Source organism: Belonocnema kinseyi, chromosome 8, assembly GCF_010883055.1.
Source record: "Belonocnema kinseyi isolate 2016_QV_RU_SX_M_011 chromosome 8, B_treatae_v1, whole genome shotgun sequence".
Taxonomy (NCBI): domain Eukaryota; kingdom Metazoa; phylum Arthropoda; class Insecta; order Hymenoptera; family Cynipidae; genus Belonocnema; species Belonocnema kinseyi.
This window is the reverse complement of record NC_046664.1, coordinates 99,195,806-99,218,986: the sequence shown is the minus strand read 5'-3', so window position 1 is coordinate 99,218,986 and position 23,181 is coordinate 99,195,806. Positions and strand designations below refer to the sequence as shown.

At 33.6% G+C, this 23,181-nt stretch overlaps 1 long non-coding RNA gene across 8 annotated transcripts in view; it reads right to left on the bottom strand.

The window, feature by feature from the left end:
- LOC117178013 overlaps positions 1-23,181 on the bottom strand; it is an 88,569-nt gene that overhangs the window by 53,671 nt on the left and 11,717 nt on the right. For 4 of the 8 annotated variants that reach the window (XR_004467784.1, XR_004467783.1, XR_004467786.1 and 1 more), the window contains exon 1: positions 13,252-13,465. The exons of the other annotated variants lie outside the window; for them this stretch is intronic. This is a non-coding gene — a long non-coding RNA (uncharacterized LOC117178013). Of the gene's footprint in view, positions 1-13,251; positions 13,466-23,181 lie in introns of those variants that run through there. 8 annotated transcript variants of the gene reach the window in all.

The window sequence follows — 23,181 nt, the reverse complement described above, 5'->3', positions numbered from 1 at the left end:
ATGAATTTGAAGGATGAAATCGGCGCACAAGTTCGTCCTCTCCGACCGAGTACTTTGAACGAAGCACAGCAGGAAGCCTTAGAGTCTGAGGTTTGGTATAGGAAAAAGCATCACAATAGATACTCAAATGTTAGACTACCCGGTAACAAACCCCTGACAAAACCGGCCTTTGTTCAATCTAGGACAGCATTCCAACATGCATCATCCGCCTCAAAGTATCCAATTATTAACAACCCTGCAAATAATTCCCTGCCTTTACAACAAAGACTTCAGATATTTTGTAAAATCTGTAAAAGACCGGGACATAACGAATCCCAATGCTACAGTAGAGACCGAAATTTTCCGATAGGACACTCGAACTCCCGCCCGCCGAATCGTGTCCACAATTTACAGGTGGAAGAAGAACATCCAGAAAATGTTCTAGGCCATCACGAAGATCAACTATCGACAGAGATAGAGTCTCCGCAATATCAGGAAGACTATTCTCAATTAGAACAAACCTACATGGAACAAACAGAACAGGAAGACTTTTAGTGGACAGTGGATCCTCACTCAACCTAATCAAGGATGAGCTTGTTCAATTAAATCATCCGCGTGAAAAATTTATAAAAGTGTTCTCTATGGGAAACGACCAACACCGGACAAACGAAATGACAAAATTTAAATTCCAGGGAAAAGAGCATGTGTTTGTTATTGTACCAAATGATTTCCCACTACCAGAAGATGGAATTATCGGAGTTCCATTCATGTAAAGTTATAAATTTAGCCTTTCAAATACTCATTTAGAATTAGACAACGTTAAACACGAATTACATGACGATGGGATATTTGTACCAGAAAACTCGATTAAAGTAATTAACTTTCAAGTAGAAAAGAAACAGGGGCACATGCTAATTACAGATTATCCGCATATTCCGGACTCAATTTATAGAAACCAAAACCATGAATTACGAATTCCAATTTCTAATCATACAGGCCAAATGATGATGCTTTCAACCACGGAAATTCAACCCAAGTACATAAGTGTTCAGCCCGAACGCGAAGATAGAATACATTTTATTACAACAAAGGAATTAGCCAAGAGATTGGAACTTCTCCGAGCAAACACAAGACTCTCGCATATTGAAAAAAATAACCAAGAAGGAATAAACAAAATTATTCAAAGTTATGATGATATTTTGACCTTAGAAGGTGATCCTCTCCCATGCACAAATCTAGCAAAACACGAAATTATCTTAAAAGAGGAGAGACCCATTAACATTCCTTCTTATCGCCAGCCAGAGTGTCATAAAGCTGAAATCAATCGTCAAGTAAAGGAGATGCTTTACAAACGAGTAATCTCTATGTCAAAATCACCATTCAACTCACCATTATGGGTAGTTCCGAAGAAAGCCGATGCTTCTGGGAAGAAGAAATGGCGCATTGTCATTGATTTCAGAAAACTAAACGAACGAACTGATCTAGATGCATACCCGCTACCAATAATCGATGATATACTCGACCACTTATGAAATGCGAAGTTTTTTTCAGCATTTGATTTAAGCTCCGGATTCCATCAAATACCTATGGATCCAGAATCAAAAAAATATATAGGCTTTAGTACACAAGAAGGTCATTTCGAATTTGAGAGAATGCCGTTCGGTCTAAAGAATTCGCCGGCAACCTTCCAGAGGATGATGGACACAGCTCTCAGAGGTATAGTAGGAAATATTTGCCTTGTTTATCTTGACGACATCGTAGTATTCGGCTCAAGCCTCAAAGAGCACAATGAGAACATCGTCATACTCTTCGAAAGACTGCGACAAACAGGATTGAAGTTGCAGCCTGATAAATGTGAATCTTAGACCAGAGTTAGAATATTTAGGTCACGTTATCACCGCAGAAGAGGTAAAACCAAACCCCAATAAAATTCAAGCGGTAAGGGACTTCAAAACACCAACAAATTCAAAACAGGTGAAATCGTTCCTGGGACTTGCCGGGTATTATCAAAAATTTATTAAGAACTTTTCCACTAGGGCTAAGCCACTAATTGACCTGACAAAGGAAAATAATCATTTTTATTGGGCATCAGGTTGCGAGACAGCCTTCGAAGATCTAAAGAACTGCTTATGCTCATCGCCAGTATTAAGATACCCTGATTACAAAAAACAATTTGTTTTAACAACAGATGCTTCAAATGTAGGTCTCGGAGCCATCCTTTCTCAAAATGGTCATCCCTGCTGTTATATTTCTAGGACACTCAATAAACCCGAAATGAATTACGACACAACAGAAAAGGAACTGCTTGCTATAGTCTGGGCAGTCAAGCGTTTGAGGAAATACCTGTTAGGAAGAAAGTTCATAATCCGAACAGATCATCAGGCTCTGAAATGGCTCTTCAATATTAAAGATTCAGCGTCTAAGCTACTCAGATGGAGACTTCGCCTTGAGGGATACCAGTATGTAGTCGAATATATAAAAGGAAAAGAAAATACAGCCGCCGATGCATTATCGCGTATGTATCCAACACGTGAAGTAGACGTTGAAGAAGGACATACAATAGAATTACCGGACATCGACAGAGAACACGAACCTTCTGAGACGGACAGCGAATGGCATGGAAAAGAAATCGACTCCCTAGCAAAGTTAAGACAAAATCTGTCGCTAGCGGCAAAAACTGGATAAAAGTGAGTAAATAAAACCTGTTTTCCCTTTTACGAATCGAACTCCCCGATTATCAAGAAGAAGACTGGATTAAACTACTGTATAAGAAGATCAAGGACTTCACTAATCGCAAGAACTGGAAAATCTTCCAAGTTCCACATGGAAGACCCTTTAATAATAAACACTGAAAAAGTGCGGTTGCATGACATGCTCAACTTTCTTCTTCATAAAAAATTCCCGGAACATGCATTCTTTGTATGTGATCGACCAAACAAAGAATTAACGGAAGAAGATAAACAAAACCTTTTGTCTGAAGCACATGGAAATATCGGATCAGATCACTTTGGAGAAAATTAACCATAAAGCGACTTAGAAAAATTATCTCTTGGGATAATATGGAGAATGAAGTCATCGATTTCATTAAGAAATGTGACATCTGCGAGAGAGAGAAGTTAACACGTATCAGGCCAAAAATCGAAGCAGCGATTCCCGACGTGCCGGTGGCACCTAACGATAAAATCGCAATGGACATTTTTGGACCATTCCCTATAACACAATCTGGAAAGGAGTACATACTCTCTATCCAAGATGTTTTAACAAAGTATCTGGTTCTAATACCGCTCGAAGAAACCAGCAGTGAGTCAATTATAACACAACTGATGGATCATTATATATACATATTTTCTTCTCCGAAACAAATTCTGACTGATCACGGAGCAAACTTTGTATCAGAATTAGTCCAAAAATTCGAAAATCTATTTAGAATTAGGCACATAAAAACTACAACCTTTCACCCTCAGGCGAATGGAGCATTAGAGAGAACCCACGCGACGGTCAAGGATTTGTTTAAAACTTTTATCGCCGATAATCAAACGGAATGGGACTTAAACCTCAACCTTACTTGTTTGGCTTATAATGTAGTAGTTCATGAAAATACTGGGCTAACACCTTTCGAAATGACCTTTGAAAGAACAGCAAACTTGCCTTCAATTCTTGCCACCACCAGTTCTTTAAACCACTAAGAACTCTTGGATATGTGGAAGAAGCGGCATGAAGCCTATTTAGCAAAAGGAAAAGAATCCATCCAGAGGACACAAGAGAAATTAAAGAAATTACAGGACTCAAATATTGTCATTTCAAACCCTATTTTCGGTGCCGGTGATCTTGCACTTGTCCATAACGAAACAAAAGGAAACAAGTTAGATTCAGAATGGTTAGGTCCAGCAACAGTAATACGGCGTACCAGCCAAACTAATTACGAAATTCTTTTTGAAAATAGATACCTCACAATTCACGTAAATCGTCTGAAACCATACTATCACTAATCCTATGTTTTCAGAATGCGGACTGCCTGGGTCATCCTTTCACTCATCTCCTCCACTTCCTGCCTCGTAGTGACTCCACTCCATAATGTCACTATTTTTGCAGAAGATTTAGGCGACGCTAGACATGTGTTTAAATTGCACTGAGCATATCGAGTTGAGCCTCATCAACGGTAGGATGAAACGACTTGATATTCAGCGCAGCCTTTTATATAAGCTGTTAGGGGGAACACACAATAGAAAAAGAGGTTTAATTAATGAGATAGGTAGTATATCTAAGACAATATTCGGAACTTTGACAGAATCTGATTTGATATATGTTGATCGTGAATTAGACAAACTTTACTTAGAAAACAAACAGTTAGCTTCCAGTCTCCAAAACCAAATGCAGGTAATTAGAATGATATTAAATTCTGGCTCTCACGATGGCGAATAACTTTTTGTACATAACCAAAAAACCTCCGAGCGACTCAACCAAATAAGCACCCGAATAAATGATAATACCAAAAATTTGTTTATTTCAAATCAAATTATAGTCATGACTTTGCTTATAGATGAGTTGAACGAAGACATAACATTGTTGATAAATTCAATTAACGAGGGTAAACATGGTATAGTACATCCACAAATTTTAACACCAACATTGCTCATTGAATCCTTTAAAAACTTTGAGGATAAATTTAATGTAAAGTATGCTTTGCCACTCAAAGAAGTGAATTACCAACATATTATTGACATATCTGAAATAAGCATTTGTTTGAATAATAGGAAATTATTGTATTCAGTTAACATACCAATATTTGAAATTGATGAATATAAAATCCAACATTTAATTCCGATACCGAAGCAGCATGGCAATCAATTTCTTATACCTGTTCCGAAGGAACAGTTCATTTTTCTAAACAATCCGAAAACCATGTATGTTCCTACGAATGAAAAAGAAATATTCAAGTGCAGGTTACTCGAAAAAATCAAAATCTGTCAACGTTCCCATCCAACTTATTTGTTAGCTGATACACACAGTTGTGAAAACCAAATTATACGTAGTAGTATTAAAACACTAGACTTATCAACATGTGAGATATCCGTTCTCAAAATCGAATATTTAGTTTTTATTAGATTAGCAGAAAGTCAAGGATATATTATAGTTCCTGAAAAATCTATAGACTTAACAACCAACTGCGAAGGAATAATTAAAGATATTAAAATTACCGAGGCATCACTTCTATCGTCAGGAAGCAATTGTATTTTAACCACCGAAGGTGCCATAGTTAAGTTAATACAAAGTAGGGAACTGAGAAGACACATATATTACACAAAAATATTTCTGTACCTTATACCAATGATGATCTAGATTTACTCAACGATAAACTGCTACCAATCCAAAAACAGATTGATAATGAGCAATTGCTGCAAGCAGGTAGAACATTAGATGATATCGATAATGTTTTAAACAGAGTCAAAAATGAACGTCGAACACGAACATGGACTGAAACCACCACAGAAACACTTACATACTTAGGTTATGTTGCGTTAGTATTAATAACCTTATTCTCCATGTACAAATGCGGACTCTGCGATCTAGCACGAAAATGTCTGCCGAAAATCTGTTTCTACCTATTTTGTACAACTAATAACATTAATAATAACACATCCCCAACGCCAACTATTGTTACCTACGTTCCACAGGCTCCTCCTGCACATGAAATTGAAAACAGTGAGCCGTTAGTAGCACCTAAAGTTGTTAAATTGCGTTTTTCAGGAGCAAAACGAGTCTAACGAGGGAGGTTTAATACTTCTACTTTACCACTCACCCCTCTCGTTGATTCTAGCTAAGGGTAGTTCGCCTACGACGTCTACACAAGGCCCACGGGGCCTCAGTAGTCCTTGCGCCCTGTCTACGGACAGGTCATTCTGTATCTCTCGGTCAATAAACAAAAGTATTGTTATATCAAGTATAAAAGAAGTGTAATTCACTAGACCGTCACATAAGATGTTTAGAGTTAAAAAGATTAGAGAAAGCTTAAATTAGAGAGCACCTTCTGTGTGGAATTAGAGTTTTCTTTCAGAAAATTTTTGAGAAAAGTGGAAGTGATGACACGCGCTAAATGCGCAATATATGCCCTGTAACGCTCAAAATCAATCCGAGAAACAGGGCTGACCAAAACGCCGGCTCATAGATGAAACGTGCAGGCTTGAGCGTGCTTTGTCCCGTTTCGCGTGCGGTGTGTATGGTATTAATCTCGCTGTTTACTTTAGTGATTCATGGTTCTCTAAAACTATAACGAACATGCGAGGGACTTTAGAGGCAGTGCATATCATATCCAGGTATTAATTTTGAATGTTTTTTCTCCCCCCCCCCCCCCCCCCCCCCCCCAGCAAATCAAGAGTTAAAGAGTCGACCGTTGCCAAAACCGAGGGTGATAAGCAATGTACCTGTTGCAAGTGGATCTCTGGAATTTACTGAAAGCAGGAAACTATGCCAGATGCAAAAGAAGCTGATTGCGAGGAGTGAAGCTGCTAATGAAAAGATGACTACAGCTTTAACATCGCTAGAAAAAATCATAGATGGAGCCACAACTATGATGTCTCACATGATTCAAATTTCAGAAAACAATTTGGAAGCTGAAAGGCTTAAATTAAGAAGAATTGAGGTAAAGAGTTTAGATCAAAATAGCCTTGTTCAAAGTAAAGAAATCAATTCTAAATCGAAAAAGAGAAAATTAGAAAATAGCACTGATTCATTTAAAGTTACAGCTCTTGCCACTGAAGAGACTGATAAATTGAATAAATGTATTCAGTTTATTAATAAAGTAGAGGATGGTTCTACGAATCATCAAACTTGCATAAAAGGAGATTATAAGCTAACACAGAAATCAAACTTTGACATTTGGTTAGATTATTTTAAATATGATTGGCTGAGTCTCGATTTGCTGGATGTAATTGATCCAAAAGTTCGAGATCCAGAGAATCTTTCTGAAATAAAAACACTTAAGAGAAAAACTACTGTTAGATGTTTAATTATCAGACATCTTGAAGAATCTTATCACAAGAGAGTTTTAAATGTGTCTGATCCTAGAGAAATTTTACAGAGATAAAGAGGGTGTAGGAAGAATGAGTCAAATGTAACTAACTCCTCCGTTAGAGCAAAATTGTACCAAATTAAAATGGAAAAGGATGAAAGAGTCAATGATTTCTGTGAACGCTTTGACTCCATTATTAGAGAATATGAGGCTTGTTAAGACACTGTACCGCTTACTGAACAAGAGATAAGATCAGCCTTTTATCAAGCAGTATCTTCGAATTTAGTAGAACTTCGAAACTCTGACTTGATGTTCAGACAATCACATAAAAGAGAAAAGAGTTTAGAGGAAATTAAATCATTTCTTTTACAGCTAAAGCCAGAAAAAAAGACCGACACTAAAGAAGAAATTAGAGTTCAGAGAGCATTTGAATATAATCAGTAAACATCTGATAATAAGTGCTATAGATGCAACGGATCGGGTCACTGGTCTAACGAGTGTCGGCTTAAAAATACTGACAAATGGTTTTGCTATTATTGTCAAGCTATAAAGAACCACAAAAGTCCAGATTGTTATCAAGTCAGCAAAGGTTCTGGAGATAAAACAAATAAAGATAAGAGATATACAAATTTTAATAAAATTTATAAGAATAAGAGCTTGAATGAATCAGGTGCGAAAAATAAGAGTAAGTGAGTACAAAAAGGCTTTAAAAACAAAGAGAAAGGAAAAGCGAATCAGGCGTCGGGCAATAAAGAATCTACGAATAAAAGTGATTCAGGTAAGATTTTATTTACAGGTGTTTTAGATTCCAGAGAGGTTGTTAATTTTATAGCTGATTCTGAGGCATCAGATCACACCGTTAACAAAAGTTTTATTTTAAGTGATTTTAATAAATGCGAAAATGGAATCATAAAGAGTGCAAATAAAAATGAATTTGCAGTTATAGTAATAGATGGCAAAGGTAATATTTTGTTGCAGGCAGATGCAACTGGAGATGTTCTCAAGTTGACTGATGTATTAGCAGTAAAAGATATCTCCAAAAATTTGTTTTGGAGGGAGAAACTATAGAGGTAGAGAATACTGGTTATGTGATTGGGAGGGAGAATGAGAAGCTTTTAGATAATAGAGCCATTATTGCAGATTGCGACGAAAGCTCCATTTCTAGAGATACAATAATAATAGATGATTTAGAGTTTTTACAGAATATAGAGGAAATGCTAATCACAGATCCACTTGAGAAGAGGCCAAGTCACTTTAAAAAGTATAACGAGGCGATGCTGTGGCATCTTAGGTTAGGTCACGCGTCATTGAGTTATTTAAAAAAGCTACAAAAAATTATTAAGAGTTTAGAGACTGTTGAATTTGGCGATTCAATTTTAGAGTGTGAAGTTTGCATAATGGCAAAAATGGAAAAATTGCCATTCAAAGAAACAAGAAAAAGAGCAAAAAGGCCTTTACAGGTTATTCATACGGATACAGTGGGACCTATCAAACCAGCCTCATATCCAGGACTCAAAAGATACATTGTGGTTTTTGTAGATGATTACTCAAGATTTGCAAAGGCTTACTCTGCGAGGTTTAAGGATGAAGCTGGCGATGCATTCGAAAAGTACGCAGTATCTGCTCGTAACTTGTTGGGGAAAGATGAAAAGATGTGTTATATTCGATCGGATCAAGGCACTGAATTTACTGGTGGAAAATTTATTTAGATATTAAGAAAAGAGAAAATAGAAACTGAGTTGTCGCCGCCTTATACTCCGGAGCACAACGGAGTAGCTGAACTGTTTAATAAAACAATTCAAGAAAAAGTAAGAGCCTACATGTTTGATTCAGGTCTACCTAAAAGAGCAATAAAAGTTGTATTAGTGGAATATAAAAGCACTGGCTATTTGTTGTGGCATTCAAGCACACGAAAATTCATTGAATCTCGACATGTCAGATTCAATGAAAAAGTAGTGTATAAAGATGTATATAAGAGTGATCCAATTAATCAAACCTTACAAGAGTCAAGAGAAGAGAATGATGGTAACTGGATGAAAGAGTTTGAAGATGATAAACCTGAACAAACAGAAGAGTCCAAAATAGAGCTTAAGAAGAGAGGAAGGCCTCAGAAAAAAATTTAATAAAAGCACTAAACAAAAGGAATGTGTGCAAAATAAAGCTGAAGGTCCTAAAACATGAAGTAAAACTAAGAGAAAATTATAGTCTGAAGATGAACTAAAAATGTCTTTATAAGTAGATCAATAAAAGATATAAGTTTTACCAATTATGCTGGGCATACAGATGTTTTAAGTAAAGAGGAAAAAGAAAATAGAGAAGATGAATTAATACACTGTTTAATAGCGTCATTAAATAGAGATCCCCTAAATTATCAAGAAGCTATTTCGAGTACAAAGAAAGAGTGTTGGAAGAAAGCAATCAAAGATGAACTTGATTCTATGCAAGCAAATAATGTATGGAAATTAGTATGGAAATTAGATGGTAAAAAGGCAAAGGTTATTGACTCAAAATGGGTTTTTAGGAAGAAATTAGAGGCTGATGGATCAGCACGATTCAAAGCACGACTTGTAATCAGAGGTTTTAAGGATAGAAATGTATACGATTTAATGGAAACGTATGCACCTCTCTCTAGATTACCAGTCCTTCGATCATTACTTGCGATCATAAACAAGTATAATTTATTTGCGTTCCAGCTAGATGTAAAAACTGCGTTTTTAAATAAAGTTCTGCAGGAAGAGCTACATGGAAATACCAGATGGTTTAGAATTGCACAATTACACAAAAGAGACTAAAGTGTGTAAATTAGAAAGAGCCTTATATGGTTTAAGAGTATGCCCAAAGAAGTGGAATAAGAGATTTTTAGAAGAAACTTTAAAATGAGGATTAGAGAATAACTTGCATGAACCTTGTCTTTTTACTTGGAGAAAAGAAGGGAAAATGGCAGTCACATTGCTAAATGTGGATGATGTGCTAATTGCTAGCAACGATAGAGTTAAATTAAATGAAATTAAAAATCATTTAAGTAAAGTATTTGAGATGAAAGACCTCGGAGAACCTTAAAGTTTTCTAGGTATATCCATAGAAAGGAATAAAAATGAAAAGAGTTTGAAAATACATCAAGCAAAATACACAGAAAATATTTTAGAGAGATTCAACATGCAAGATTGCAAATCTCAGAGTACTCCAATGGTTACTCGACAGGTAACTAATAGAGATAAGAAGAGAAAAATAGAGGCAGGTTTAACAAAGAATCTTGGAAATCAAGAAATTAAGCGAGTACCTTATAGAGGAGCCATTGGGAGTCTGATGTATTTGGCAAATGCTACTCGTCCTGATATTACGTTCGCCGTAAATTATTTGGCGAGAAAACAACTAGAGCCAACTGAAGAAGATTGGGTGGATTTTAAGAGAATTTTCAGATATTTAAGAGGTACTACTGATAAGGGATTAAATTATAGAGCTGAAACTGAAGAATTAGAAGCATTAACTGATGCAAGCTTTAGAGATTGTCGAGATTCAACATCTACAGGAGGTTATATTATGAAACTTTTTGGAGATGTTATAGCTTGGAGGAGTCAGCAGTCTTATGTGACTCTTTCAACATGTCAAGCTGAATATTTGTCGATGAGTGATGCATGTCAAGAGTTGATTTCTTTAGATAAGTCATGCAGATATATCATTGGAAAAACTCTTTTTCCAGTGACAATTTGGTGTGACAATAGATCAGCTGGAGAGTGCACTAAGAAGGATGGAAGTCACAAACTTAAAATGTTTGATGAAAACTTAGTGAATATCAAACAGAGTCTTCTTGAAAGAGAGAAAACAGGTCATGGAAAGCATATGGCTGATACTCATGGAGATTTTGTTAAACAATGTGTTGATGAACAAAAAGTTAGAGTTAGTTGGATCGCAACAAAAGAGAATTTAGCTGATATAATGCCAAAACCCTTGCCATTAGAAGCACATAAATATTTAAGAGACAAGATGTTAAATTAAAATTAATTTGGAGATTAGAGTTTTTAGAAATACACATATCATATAAAAGTATTTATATATTATTTTTACACTTTTGTTATTGTTCACAGATAAACGCAAAAAGTAAGAGTAAAGAGTGCTAGAGGAATCCTGATGTGGGAAAGAGAAATCAAGATGATCTCAAAAGATAAATACAATTTAAGAAAAAGCGTATTAATAGATCAAGATTAGTTTAAGAAGTTTTCTTTGTATAAATTTTATATTGAGTCCACACTTAGAATAACCTTTTACTTTCAAATTTTGTTAAAGTTTTTTTAAACTAGTGTAATTGCTTTATCAGATTGATAAAGGAAGGAGTGTTTAGAACGAACCAAGCTTTATCAATCGGATATGGGTTTTTGGGTATGGGTGTCCCCATCTAGGAGCGATCTATTTTTATAAGGGACTATACGCCCTGTGAGCTCTCGAGTGTTTAAGCGCAGGTCAATAAGTTAGTCGATTGCCGAACTTTGACCGGTCTACAGCTTTCGTTCTTAGAGCCTTGCGTTTGTGTAAAGAGTTTAGAGACAATAAAGAACTACTATCGGCGAGAAAACTATAGGCATCTGCCTTTGAAGTTTAACAACTCAGTCAAAAAAAATGCTAGCGCAACAAAAAAACAGCCATTTAAAAGCTGAAAGTGTTAAACGTTAATGAGCTTGAAGACGTTTATGTAACAAAAATTTTGTGTTTAGCAGACTGAAAATTGTAAAAAAAGTCAGGTTTTTTGGGTACATTTAAGAACAGTCAAGTTTATAGCATTATTTCTTATACAAGGGGCGATGGAAAAAATTTCAAAAAATTCACGAATATGAGGAAAACTATTGGAAACCAGTTGCAGTTGAGAAATTTGAAAAATAATAAAAATTGTTGCTTAAAAGTACAAAAATGTGCAACTATATTATCTTCAGTTCTAATACAGATATTAAAGCGATTCAAACTGCAAACTGTAACTGAAAGGCTCTGTATTTATTTTCAATTACCCGGAAGAATGTGTTAGTCTTCTTTTTTGTGAAAATCGCGATATTTTTAGACCTTTTTTTTGTTGGAAAACAAGTGACAGAAAGCAGGGGGGGCTCGTTTTTTTTTTACTGCCGAATGCTGGTGCCTTTCTTTGACCCGTGGCCAGGTGCCATCCAAGCATTCAGAACTAGGGGTCGAAGAATGGCACCTGTGATCGGCAGTAAAACAAAAAGCCCCCCCCCCCCTGCTTTCTGTCACTTATTTTCCAACGAAAAAAATGTCTGAAAATATCGCGATTTTCACAAAAAAGAAGAAACACATTCTTCCGGGTAATTGAAAATAAATACGGAGCCTTTAAATTGCAGTTTTCAGTTTGAATCGCTTTAATATCTGTATTAGAATTGAAGATAATATAGTTGTACATTTTTGTACTTTTAAGCAACAATTTTTATTATTTTTTAAATTTCTGAACTGCAACTGGTTCACAACAGTTTTCCTCATACTCATGAATTTTTTCAAATTTTTTTCATCGTCCCTTGTATAAGAAATAGTGCTCTAAACTTGACTGTTCTTAAATGTACCCAAGAAACCTGACTTTTTTTTACATTTTTCAGTCTGCTAAGTACAAAAAATTTTTTACATGAACGTCTTCAAGCTCATTAAGGTAGAACACAAAAGAGAGATTAAAAAGTGTTGTTATTCATCATCCTTTCGTAAAAGACAATCCAATCAAAAGTCGTGAAATTTCTATAATAGAAATTTTAAATAAATGTAAAGAATAATAAAGATCTATTTGGAAGAGTTAACTACTCGAATTTTTATCTTTGTAGGGCGCGGTAAAAAGTGCCAAAATTTACGTTTCGTAACACTGTGCGCAAACGAAATTAGCTATTCCCTTAGTTCTGGCTTAAAAAAATATTTTAGGCAATAAAGTTCAAAATTATAATCATAATAAATGTATACTCATTCCATCTATTACGTTATATGTAAAAAGTAGCAACATAAATAAAACGAAATTGTTTAGTATAAGTAAATCTTTAACGTCCGAGAAACGAATGTAGAAAGATCAAAACAAAGCAACTTAGTTGTCAGCAACGCTATCGGACAAGTTTTATTTGAGTTTCAATCAATAAAAGGAAAAAATCTCAACGTTTCGGAAATTGACCATTTCCATCATCAGGGGAGAACCGATACAATAGTTATAGCCTAAAATAGTAAATAGTAAATATGTAAAATATGTTAAAATAGTATAATAATCTTAGTAACTAACAATAAGAAGTACTTACGGATCAGTTTCGTAATGACATCATTTTTTGGAGTCAGTAATAATAGTTGTAATTAAATATTTTGAAGTGTAAATTATTTATTTGAAAAAAAAATTGTAACTGAGACTAGTTTAAAAAGAATTAAATAGTGTTAAAATATTTAAAATAACAGATTATATTTTTTTATGAGAGCAGGATGGAAAAGCATCCTGCACCCATAAGGGTAACTCCAAAAGTGACCGTCAATGAGGAAACTGACCCATCATACTATAAATCGGAATAAAAGGCGCCAATTATAAAAGAATATAAATAGAGGGATGGAGGTATTAAGAATGTAGGAACTAGCAATATAAATTCTATTTATGAATTAACAATTTTTAATTTTTAGATATTAGGTTATTGTTTATAATATTATTGTAAAAGAACAACAAAAAATGAATAACAAATATATAATTAATTTTAATTAAAGAATTGAAGGATAGTATTATATGATTCGTTAAGGTGGTTTAAATCAGTAATTTTGTTAATGCAATTATCTAGTTCTTTCTTAATGAAAACTATTTCAGCAAAGGCTCTTTTATAGGGTTACTTTCTTCGTGTAATATTTTAATCTCATCCCAAAGAAAAAAGTGAGAAATATTATCATTGATATTGCTGTGTAAATGATCATTTAAGACGTTATCATAATTTATTCTAACACTATCTTGATGTTCTCTTCATCTAATGTGTAAGGGTCTTTTTTTACCAATATAACATTTACCACAGTTACATGCAAAACGGTAGACTACGTCGGTCTTATTTAAGGTTTCTAATTGGTCTTTGCCTAGTATTGTCATAGTATCCAGTTTTGAATTTTTACGAAAAGTTGTAGTGATTTTATAGGTTTTCAGAAGTCTTTTTATATTATCCGAAATAGTACCATAATATGGAATAGTAATGTTAGTTTTGATAATTTGCTAAATTGTATCTTTAAGAATAATTTAAAAAGTGTCGTCTACATATCTAAAATAGGTCAAAATTTGAAAAACTAATTTTTTTAAAATTTCAGATTCTAAATCTTGCATAACAATGTCAGCTAAGTTGTTGGAAAAAATCACTGAACTACCTCTAGACAAATTTAAAGAAGGTATTAAATTTTTAATGAATAACACCTATTTTCAATTTAATAAAACTTTTTACAGACAAAGATTTGGAACTCCTATGGGCTCTCCTATTTCGAAATACAGTTAAACATTATCTATTTTTAAATAATTATCCACAAAATATTATTGACAAACAAATTAATAATAGAATAAAAGAACTTAACAACATACATTTAACTAACAATCCTAAAATGTTATAAATAAAGAATTCAATCCTAAGACTAACATTACTATTCCATATTATGGTACTATTTCTGATAATATAAAGACTTCTAAGAACCTATAAAATCACTACAACTTTTCGTATAAATTCAAAACTGGATACTATGACAAAACTAGGCAAAGACCAATTAGAAACATTAAATAAGACCGACGTAGTCTACCGTTTTGCATGTAACTGTGGTAAATGTTATATTAGATAAAAAAAAAGACCCTTACACATTAGACGAAGAGAACATCAAGATAGTGTTAGATTAAATTATGATAACGTCTTAAATGATCATTTACACAGCAATATCAATGATAATATTTCTCACTTTTTCTTTGGGATGAGATTAAAATATTACACGAAGAAAGTAAGCCTATAAAAAGAGCCTTTGCTGAAATAGTTTTCATTAAGAAAGAACTAGATAATTGCATCAACAAAATTACTGATTTAAACCACCTTAACGAATCATATAATACTATCCTTCAATTCTTTAATTAAAATTAATTATATATTTGTTATTCATTTTTTGTTGTTCTTTTACAATAATATTATTAACAATAACCTAATATCTAAAAATTAAAAATTGTTAATTCAGAAATAGAATTTATATTGCTAATTCCTAACATTCTTAATACCTCCATCCCTCTATTTATATTCTTTTATAATTGGCGCCTTTTATTCCGATTTATAGTATGATGGGTCAGTTTCCTCATTGACGGTCACTTTTGGAGTTACCCTTATGGGTGCAGGATGCTTTTCCATCCTGCTCTCATAAAAAAATTTAATCTGTTATTTTTAACATTTTAACACTATTTAATTCGTTTTAAAAGTCTCAGTTACAATTTTTTTTTTCAAATAAATAATTTCCCTTCAAAATATTAAATTGCAACTATTATTACTGACTCCAAAAAATGATGTCATTACGAAACTGATCTGTAAGTACTTCTTATTGTTAGTTATTAATATTATTATACTATTTTAACATTTTTTACATATTTGCTATTTACTATTTTAGGCTATAGATATTGTATCAGTTCACCCCTGATGATGGAAATGGTGAATTTCCGAAAGGCTGGGATTTTTTTCTTTTGTTGATTGAAACTCAAATAAAACTTATCCGATCGCGTTGCTGACAACTACTATCGGCGAGAAAACTATAGGCATCCGCCTTTGAAGCTTAACAGCTCAGTAAACAAAAATGCTAGCGCAACAAAAAAACAGTCATTTAAAAGCTGAAAGTGTTCTACGCTAATGAGATTGAAGACGTTTCTGTAAAAGAAATTTTGTGCGGACACAGTCGAGAACAGTCGAGTTTAGAGCATTATTTCGTACATAAGGGGCGATGGAAAAAATTTGAAAAAATTCATGAGTGTGAGGAAAACTGTTGTGAACCAGTTGCAGTTGAGAAATTTAAAAAATAATAAAAATTGTTGCTTAAAAGTACAAAAATGTACAACTATATTATCCTCAGTTCTAATACAGATATTAAAGCGATTCAAACTGCAAACTGTAATGCATAGGCTCTGTATTTATTTTCATTCACCCGTAAGGATGTGTTAGTCTTATTTTTTGTGAAAATCGCGATATTTGTAGACATTTTTTTTGTTGGAAAACAAGTGACAGAAAACAGGGGGGCCCGTTTTTTTACCACGTCAAGAAAGAAAGGTCAAAGAAAGGCACCAGCGGTGCCTTTCTTTGACCCGTGGCCAGGTGCCATCCAAGCATTCAGAACTAGGGGCCGAAGAATGGCACCAGCGGTCGGCAGTAAAACAAAAAAGCCCCCCCCCCCCCTGCTTTCTGTCGCTTTAATATCTGTATTAGAACTGAAGATAATATAGTTGCACATTTTTGTACTTTTAAGCAACAATTTTTATTATTTTTTAAATTTCTCCACTGCAACTGGTTCAAAATAGTTTTCCTCATACTCATGAATTTTTTCAAATTTTTTCCATCGCCCCCTATATAAGAAATAATGCTCTAAACTTGACTGTTCTTAAATGTACCCAAAAATCCTGACTTTTTTTTACATTTTTCAGTCTGCTAAGCACGACAATTTTTTTTACAGAAACGTCTTCAAGCTCATTAACGTAGAACACTTTCAGCTTTTAAATTACTGTTTTTTTTTTTTGCGCTAGCATTTTTTTTACTGAGTTGTTAAGCTTCAAAGGCAGATGCCTATAGTTTTCTCGCCGATAGTAAGTTGTTTTGTTTTCATCTTCCGAAATCGTTTAGTTTAAATAGCACATATAGTACATAGAAACAAAATAATATGACTGTTTAGACAGCTGACATGCTTAGAGACTTATTGATCGTTAATTTCGCAATTAATTTGGACAAAGATTTACGATGGCCAGTTCACAACAAACTTTTCATGAACCTAGTTCTTGTATACGTGGCACTGGATCGATTGCTCGCCTGGGATGCTTTCAAAATAAGCTCCACAACAGACAGACGATAATCCATTTTTTCAGTCAGCCAGTGATTGTGAAATACCATAATACCATTTAAACTCTGGGGTAAAAAGTGCCTCTTGGCACCCCCCCCCCCCTGCTATCCTATAATATACAATGAACATTTCTCAAACAACACAAAATATTTTGAATAGTAAGCTGTCTGCATTACAAGAACAAATAAGTATGCAACAAGTTACACCTACAAACAATAGCAAGTAAGAATAAGTATTGAAACCAAAAAGAAAAGGTGACAACAGAACTACTTTCTGCTCAAGAAAACAACTTAATCTGAGCCACGAACTCAAAAACAGTTTTTAGCGGCTGTCAACAACTATTAGTAGTTCATGATGATTCGGCGGATCGACGAAAAATGTCAGGTGGAGTAATAGATTATTTATTTTTCTATGATCACATGCGGCACTTTTTCCGGCGACTCTTTTGACCCCACTCTGCCCGATACAACAGATTTGGAGATTTCCAAATATTAGAAACATTTCAACGGATTTCAAACGATTTCAAGATATTTGATAGAATTACAAAGGTTTATTAAATTTCGAACATAATTCCAAAGATTGAAAGTGGATTGAATGAATTTCGAGGGATTTAACGGGATTTTAATATATTCTACAAGTTTCCAAGGGATCTCATTGGATTTTACAATTTAAAGCGATTTCTAATGATTTCAATGGATTCAAATAAATTTGAAAGTTCTTGTAGGGATTTCAGAGGATTTTAAAGATATCGCTGAATTTCAGAAGCATTCAAATTATTTCAGGTGATTTTAATTCATTTCAGAGAAATTATAGGTTTTTAGAAAGTATAAAATTAAAAAGATGTTCAAGGATTTCATAAATTTCATAGCATTTTAAATATTCCCAGGGGGTTCAAAAATAAAATATATCTAAATATTTCAAAACAATATCATACATTTTATGGGATTCCAAAGTACTAGAGTTGTTTCCAAAGTCAGATATCATTTTTCCAAGAAATGGATCTTATAGTTTATAAAATCCTAATTTTAAAAACGCGCATAAAATATTTTTTACATATTTTTTACTATTTTAAATGGAATATTGAAATATGAATTTTTTTATCACGATGTCCATTGGAGGACCCCTTTGACGTCAAAGGGGTTGGATTTTCCACCAATCACATCTCATGTGTCAGTGATTCTGGAATGTCTTTTTCTGTACCGACTTTTTGTTTTTGTTATGTGCATATCGAAAATAGAAGTCGCAAAATATTGTTTAAAAAAATGTCAAAGGAGGATTTCGTAAAAGCCAATAGCGGAAATCTAACAGAAATAGATATATTTATGGTATGTATAAAGAATTCATTGAAGAAGTACTTAAATGTAGTCATGTTTACTGAACAATTCATAAATATGTACAATTTTAAAGTGTGTTAATAATTTTACTTACTGTTTTCCTTCAACATACTACTGCCTCTTAATCGAAATATTATAACAGGATAACTTTTTTTTCATGGTTTTCATTAAAGCCACATCGTCACATTGATAGATAATCATGAGAACCTCTGAGTCACGTGACACCCAAGTGATACCAATTTGAATAAGTGTTTTACCGCCTTCAATTATTAATTTTTTTTCTGTGGAACGACTCAACAGAAAAAAAATTATAACGCACCTTCGATTCGAAATAAAAGTATGCATTAAAAGATTATTTTATCTAAAATCGCGAAACAACCCTATTCATAGGCTTTCAAAAAACTTTAAGTGAATTCAAAAGATTTCAAGAAATTTAATAGAATTTCTAAGAATTTCATTGTATTTTAAAATATTTGAAGGGATTTCAAGAAAATTGCACGAATTTAGGTCGAGTTTTCGTTTAATGATCGTGGTTTTTGATTTATTTTAATTTTGAAATAAATGTCTAGCGCTTGAAATTAAATGTGTTTCGAATTGTACTCAGTGTTACCAGTCATCTTTGTTAAAAAATCTGACATCTGCTTACATTTACTCAAGACTTTGAAGTTTATGTTTCATTAAAAAATGATTTTTTTATAGTTCACCTATAATTAAGAGTTAAAAACATATTTTGATGGTTCGTTGAAATACTAAAGTTCTTTATATATTTAATAATTTAAATTTTAAACTAATTAGTTATTATTATTAATAATATTAATGTCTCATTTTCTCAAAAAAATTTATTTACAAAAATAGCTTTTATAAGTCATCCCTATTAGGCGTACTTTACTGATAAGTATGTCCATTTTTTTATTTCTGTTCTATATAATTGAGCTGCCGGATCGAAGAAGGGCACATAAACTAATTTCGCTGGGAGTGGGAAGACCCCTGGAAGCTTTCATAAAATTTTTCGAATTTACATTTTTAAAGACTATATCTAGATGTAGAATTTCATTGCGCATCTTTTTCCTCAAACCAAAAAGTTGTAGCTTTTTTAGTTTTCTAATTAAGGCCAAGAAACTAGCTTTTTTGTAAAAATTAATTTCAATTCGTATTTTACTTCAACTCGTGCTCAGTCAGTCTGTTTTTAGGATTTTTCAATACAATTTCCAGGGAATGTATTTTGAAATGCCCTTCGACTGATATAGCACAAGTAATTCAAAAATTTATTTTAAAAAAATTGCTGTAAATTTTTTCTGATGCGTTGCCCTTATCGGACTTCTCTAACTTCCAGAGTTTCGTTTATCGAAAGAATTTTGATTGAATTTTCTTCAAATTTTATTGAAAAATCCGAAAAAGTGACTGACTGAGCACGAGTTAAAGTGAAAAATGAATTAAAATTTATTTGTTCGAAAAGGCAGTTTTTTGGATTTAATTAGAAAAATAAAAAAGCCACAACTTTTTGCCTGGGGGAAAAAGAGGCGAACTGATATTCTACATCTAGACGTAGTCTTTAACAAATTAAAATTAGAAAATATTTTTGAAAGCTTCCAGGGTCCTTCCCACTTCCGGTGAAATAAGTTTAAGTGCCCTTATTCGATCCGGCAGCTCAATTATTTTACATAAAACAAAATTATCTTTCTTGAAATTGAGCCAAACGCAACCTAATTTTGAAATATTCCAAATTGAGATGGAAAACATGAATGCAAAAACTTTTTTTGCAGAAGAATTTTTGATGTTTTCAACCTGCTGGGGCAATATATTCGGCGATATATTCTGAGCAGACGGAACCATCGAAAGCAGGAGGTGTCGGTGTGTATGGCGAGACTCGAAGTGATCTGATATGAAAGATATCAGGATTGTGGAAGGCCTTCTTGCTGTATGAGTTGAAACGAATGAGAGAGGAAAGAGTTGGATGAGAGGAAGTTGGGGTTGATGCAGAATGCTGACTGGTGGCATCCCGCCACGTAGTCCTCGAGGAACACTTGGGGCCAATCGCATAAGATCCAAGTAAGAGGAGAGAAGCAAAGATTGAAAACAAGTCTTCTTGGTATTTTGGAGATCCCCGTGGAGGGAGAATTTAAAGCAAGATACATATTGAAAGTAAAAGAGAGGAAAGAAGCGATCTTGATTGTCACAAACAAAACAGAGTTTGTAATTACATTTTTAATTCAGTTAAGAAAATGAAATTCTATAAATAATGTGAAAAATAACCCCTTCGTTCGAAAAGATTGAAAAAATCCAGATACAGTGCATTTTTTATTTTAACATTCATTAAAATCAGTTTAAACTCACCTGATTTCTACTTTACTGGAATTTTTTAAAACAAATTAGGTCCACACGAAAGGAGAAGACGAGATGAAAATTGAGAAAATTAAAAAAAACTCAGGAACGCTTTTCAAATCCTAAATTCTAAAAATGTACCATATAAACGTTCTTGAGTGTCTCATTTAATTTCCGAAATTTGCCAGTCGATATCTAATTTCTTGTGGACCAGTTTCTCAATCAAAAAAAATTTTTTTTTGCGCAACCGGCAGAAATGTTCCATTTAGTGACAAATTAAACAATCTTAAGAGAAGATAAGAAAATTAAAAAGTTAGAAAAGTTAAAAACCACCCTTAAACATTTTTTACAAAATACAAATAACTCGTTAAATGCTCGAAAACGCGTAGAAGTACTGCCTACTAGGAAAAATCGAACGATGAAAGAAAAGTTGTAAAAACATAAAACAAAATATACCTTCGTGTTCATATGGGCGCGACTGATACATTTTCCGTCATAAAATTTTGCATTCGACAATTATTACAAAATTTATCGACTGTGCCAAGACGAATACGAAAGTATATTTTGTTTAACGTTTCGAACCCTTTTTTTCATTAATCGATTTTCTCGATATTTCTAGAATATATATTCATATTAATAATTATTTCATTGATTTAAACTTTTCACACATACATATTGACATCAAATAATATTAGAAAAAATTTATTTTATATTGATTCCATCGTAAATATGTCTGGTACGGCTGTCTGAAGTTAGCCCTGCTAAAATCTGGTTGACATGAAATCTCTATTTCTAAGCATCGAAACTAAACAAAAATTCACGATATTATTGAAGAGTAGAGTTGTAGTTATGGTCGGGACAGCAGAATTTTAAATCCGGACAAAATACAAAATGGCGGATTTGAAAATTTTGCAACTTTTTTTTACCATAAATTGTTTAATAAAGAGTTAAATATTAATCAATAATAATTCTGGAGATTCGGACGATAAGCACACATGTGCAGAATAAGCTGTAAACATTTCAGCCCGATCGGTCCAATAGTTCTTGTTTGATCATGTCAGCCAGGTTGTCGTTCGGCACGCTCGAGACACTTGCTTGGGATCTTTTTGCTTTAAATGCATGAAATATTTGCATTAGAAATTGTAGGAGCTTGAAAATTCATTATTTGTTCACAAAAAGGCGTGCGGGTAATTTTTGTTAACTTTTCTTCACTTGTTAGTTTTCTTATATTTTTACGATTTGAGTCGAAAATAAAATTATTTTTATGTATAATATGAGAAAATAATAATTTTTTTATATTTAGGAGGGGGGTCTTGTTTTAGAGCTCTGCCAGCTTATTTTACATTTTTCTAATAATCTGAAAGCAAATTAGCGTTACTTTTTCGCCAAATGGATTCCCGACGTTTCTAAATATTCAAGAAAGCACAATTAAAAAAAAATTAGATCAATAAAGGATTAATTTTTGCTTAATCTTGAGGTAATTTTTAAAGGCGAAATAGTGGCTCCTTTAAAATCGGTGAAGCGTATCAAGCGCTCTGTTTGAGCCCATCCTTATCTCTCCCTAGAGAGGTTCAATTAATTAAAGACGAGAGCCGATCGATCGCGAACAGCTACGTCGCGATCGCCGAGTCCCGTGAAATTGTATTTTCACTGATTTACGGCTTTGACTTCTCAGACTTACTCCAGTAATTGTAAGAGGTGGACGCTGATTTCTTTGACTACGTATTTTAATAGCTTCTTCGACTCAGGAAAAACATCCTAATGATCAAAATTCCCCACATAATTGTTATATATAGACAGGGTCGTTTTTTCACCTTCTTTCCAGCTTATCCACCCACCTATAAAAATATCCACGAATAACTGTATTTCTCTATGTATTATTTTAATCCAATAAAACTATCAACAGTAACCCTTAAAGCGCCATCCTATATAATAATTTCGCGAAGCGCCATGTGGGGTCGTGGGCGACCCCAGCCGGAAAATAGTATCCTGCAAAGATAGTATCCGTTATTTCAATTCAACAAAATTACTGGATTCTCTCCAACTATCCTTTCGGTGCGGAGATAATGTTATATTGATAAAAAAAAACTCGAAATATAGCTCTTCCAGATAAAAAAAAACTGTAATTGTGCAGCTCCCAAAAAAGGTATTGTGATGTCCCAGGATGTCTTGAGCTCACACATTTTTCTTTTATGAATGTATACATGTAATATCTATGGATGCAGAAAGAATATAAGTTACTCGACTCATAATTATTGTTCCACTTTACATGTTTTCTGTGTGTGTGTGAGTGGTTCCTAACATAAGTGTCACCCAAACTTCCAATTTATTGTAGATTCTGCCATATTAGTATATTCTACCATAGCATAAAAAATGTCTTAGGCACTGGAGAATGTACCCAGGGAATCTTTGAGACGTTCGAGGGCACTCTTCATAAATCGCTGGCCTTTTCCATTTCCTTCCTTTCCATCTGTTTCCAACCTTTAATCAGACGTAGCC